Source organism: Crocuta crocuta, unplaced genomic scaffold (assembly GCF_008692635.1).
Source record: "Crocuta crocuta isolate KB4526 unplaced genomic scaffold, BGI_CrCroc_1.0 scaffold149, whole genome shotgun sequence".
Classification (NCBI taxonomy): Eukaryota; Metazoa; Chordata; class Mammalia; order Carnivora; family Hyaenidae; genus Crocuta; species Crocuta crocuta.
This window is the reverse complement of record NW_027551561.1, coordinates 5,595,585-5,599,428: the sequence shown is the minus strand read 5'-3', so window position 1 is coordinate 5,599,428 and position 3,844 is coordinate 5,595,585. Positions and strand designations below refer to the sequence as shown.

The 3,844-nt window shown below is 52.4% G+C and overlaps 1 pseudogene; it reads right to left on the bottom strand.

The window, feature by feature from the left end:
• Window positions 1-2,792: 2,792 nt before the first annotated feature.
• LOC144219766 (succinate--CoA ligase [ADP-forming] subunit beta, mitochondrial-like) overlaps window positions 2,793-3,844 on the bottom strand; it is a 3,186-nt pseudogene continuing 2,134 nt past the window's right edge.

Genomic DNA, 3,844 nt, shown 5'->3' with positions numbered 1-3,844 from the left:
GAGCCCCAGTGTCCCCCCCCACCCTCCCCCAAACCCTGGGGCCGGTGTCCCCGCTGCCTTGAGCCACCAGAGCCACAGTCCCTGGGTCTCCATCCAACTCGAGACCTTGACTCCTAGCAAGCTCCTCGTTAGTCGTGGGCAGCGTAGCAAAGTTGACCTCTCCGCTCACCAAATCCGCGCGGGGCGCCGGAATCCTGCCCCCTCGTGACACTTCTCCTTGTGATCACAGGGGGCAGCCGTGTGCGCCCTGTAGACCTGTATTCCCCTTATTCCGTGTTGATTTGGGGGCGGGGTGGAGACACAAATGTGAAGCCGTTTAGGGAGCTCGTGTAATGCTGCAGTGTTAGCCAGGATTTCATCAGTGTGTGTGTAAAGCCGGCGTCTTCCGTGGCCACAGGCACACACCTGCTTTCTTTTTTTTTTTTCTCGAATGTGATGTAAAATTTGTACAGGAAAAGTTTTTATATTTTCTATCAACTGCATTTGTCTTCCAGAAATGCTATTAATTTAAATTAAAGTGGTTAGTATTCATGAACGTGCTGTATCAGTTTTTTTGCCACTGGCAAGAACACACCCGCTGTGCCAGGCCAAGCCTGGGTGTCTGGAGTATGTGAATAAAATCGTACCAAGGTGTCCGGCGCTTGTGTCTACTTTGGTCAGCTCCAGATGGGCGCGGAGGGGCTGCTCAGGCGGATAGCAAGGGGAACAGGAATGGGGGGGCCCGTCAGGGGGGTTGGACCCCTCTAGCTGCTCCTTCCAGAGAAGTTCTCCATGGACCTCGAAGGCAGACCGAGGACTGGAGACAACATGGCATCAGAGCCCAGGATGCCCAGAGGAAGGTCATCCACCGGCAATCGTCCCAGCTGGTGGGCAGACCCAGAGCCACCCAGTGACTCCCAGGCTGCAGGTGCCTGTGCCGCCTGGACGCTGTAGGGGCTGGGGGTGGGGGGTGGGGTGGAGTGATGATCATGTATCCGAATCTTAGTTCTAGGAGCCTTAATTCACCAGACCTGTAGACCAGTGCTTTGGAGGTTGGGGAAAGCAGAAAAGGTGGAAGAAAATAGGAGCCGGCATGGGACGCCTGGGTGGCTCAGTCGGTTAAGTGTCTGATTTTGGCTCAGGTCATGATCTCACGGTTGTGGGTTCGAGCCCTGCGTCGGGCTCTGTGCTGACAGCTCAGAGCCTGGAGTCTGCTTTGGATTCTGTGTCTCCCTCTCTCTCTGCCCCTTTCCTGCTCTTGCTTGCTTGCTCACTCTCTCTCAAAAATGAATAAACATTAAGAAAAATTCTTTGAAGAGGAGCCATGGCATTCGTGTGGCCCCTCCTCTGAGCCAGGGGTACTCTCCATGTATCGTCTTCCCTTAATCTAATCCTCACAACAGCACCGCGAGGCGGGAATTGTGATGTTTCAGCCAAGGAAACTGAGGCACCGAGTGGTTAAACTGCTCACCCAAGATGACACAGCTGGAAGATGGCTAGCCCAGGACTCGGCCAACGCCTTTGACTCCAGAGTTTCGTCTCCACAAAAGTCAAGGAACATCCCAAATCAGACTTGCTGAGCACCCGTGCCCAGAACACGGCATCACGTGCTGGAACAGAGAAAAAGGTGGTGGTGCCCTTGCGTTAAGAGGTGCCGCAGTCTGCCTGGCAGGCTTCATGAGGGAAGTGGCCTTGGAGCTGATTTTCAGCCTGGTGTATGTAAACAAGAACTGGGCATTCTACCCTGTGGGAACAGCATCTGCAAAGGCTCAGAGGTCTGGGTGTGCTTGGGAAATCACGAGTATTCCAGCTGTTGTAAAATGGAACCCGGGGAAGTAGATTGGAGCTGGGCAGCACCCTGTAGGTGCCCAGCCAAGGAGTTTAGACTTTAACACGGCCGCCCTGGGGAGCCACTGAAGATTCTTGAGCAGGGGAGGGCCATAATTGGATTTATGTCTTAGATACATAGGATGGACTGGAGCGGGCCTAAAACTAGAGGCCAGGGGATCATGACCTGAGCTCTGATTGGATGTGGGGGAGAGGTGGGCGTCTAGGATAACTCCCCAAACATCTGTCCTCGTGCTGATGGGGTCGTTCGCTGAGAAGGTGAGCCCGGGGATGAAGAGCAGGGAGAAGGTCATTGGCAGCATGCCTTCAAGAAGAATTCGCTGTAGAAATGAATGGGGAGGGGTGGGAACGAGGAAAATTAAACATGTGACCTCGTTCTTGAGGATCCAGTGGTAAAGCTGAGGGTCCCCAGTTCTGGACTCTTGGCTGGGGGCTTGTCTCTGTCATATCGGGCATGTTTTCCCTCACTGCTGCATTTTAAGAATCTTTCTTGAGAGGCCATTTTTGTCCTTTTGTTTTTTCAAGTCACGTTGGGAGACTTTTACTAACTTAAATTGATGTTATTAACTTTGCCACGTCCTCAGTGAATATACCTTTATGTGATACAAGCCTACAGATTCTCATCAATACCACGGGATCATGAAAACTTTACATGCTTTCGTGTAAATCTGTGTTTTGTGATGATGAAGACAAGGTTCAAATAACAAATTACTTCACTAAATACTTTTTTTTTTTAATGTTTATTTTTGAGAGAAAGAGACAGAACGGGAGCAGGGGAGGGGCAGAGGGAGAGGGAGACACAGAATCCGAAGCAGGCTCCCGGCTCCGAGCTGTCAGCACAGAGCCCGATGCGGGGCTCAAACACACAACCGTGAGACCATGACCTGAGCCAAAGTCGGACGCTTAGCCGACCCGGCCACCTGGGTGCCCCCAAGAACACGATACTTTTAACGACGATGGCACATTTAACACCTTCCTCCCTCCTCTGGGTTCTCACACCAGATTGGCAACTGAAATTTCACATCCGCCTGGGCTTGCTTGGCCAAGGTCGCTCTCCCAGAGAGCTTCACGGCCCATTTAGCAGCTTTGCCCGAGTCCTCCCAAGTGAGGATTGTAAGGCCACTGCCTTAGCATCGTCACCTCTTGTACCTTGTCACTGTCCTGTAAGAGGTACTTTCATTTCCAGATCCTTCCCTGCCACGATACCCCGTGCAGTAACATCACCCCACCTGACTCCTCCAAAAATGTTAACCAGAAGGGCCAGTACCTTCGTTATCAAAGTGATGGGCTTAGGCGCTTCTGTCACTTGATGGACTGTGGCACCACCACCAACATCAAGAAGGTTGGCCGGAGTCCGTCCCTGAGGTCGTCTTACATCCATTGTGGCCACAGCCAAACCAGCGCCCCTCGGTAGACAGCCTATATTTCCGTCAAGGCCAGTGCAGTTGGGGTCTGCCTCAGCTGCACCTTTCTCCCCTTCATCTTCCCGTGTCCCGTCCCCTACATCAAAGATTTGCTTCCGGCTAGAAGCCGAATTAGAATCAAAATTGATCTTTGCGTCCAGGCACAGCACAGCTCTGTCTGAATGCTCTACGGTGGGAGATCTTTTTTATTTTTTCTCTAATGTTTATTCTTGAGAGAGAGAGGGAGCGAGCAGGGGAGGAGCAGAGAGAGAGGGAGATGCAGAATTGGAAGCAGGCTCCACGCTCTGAGCGGTCAGCACAGAGCCCGACGCGGGGCTCGAACTCATGAACCATAAGACGATGACCTGAGCCAAAGTCAGACGCTCAACCGACTGAGCCACCCAGGCGTCCCATCTACCGTTGGCGTTCTCTCCACCTTAGTGACATCACATTTCAGGAAAAGATTGTAAAGCTTGATCCTTTTTTTTGCTGCAGAATCCGCAATAGGAAGTGGAAATCCTACTTCTGTGCAAGCCAGAAGGTTCTTTACCTATGGCCTCAGGAGTCTCTGCAGCCACATCTTCAATGCTGCCCCTCCCCAACCCCCCCCCCCC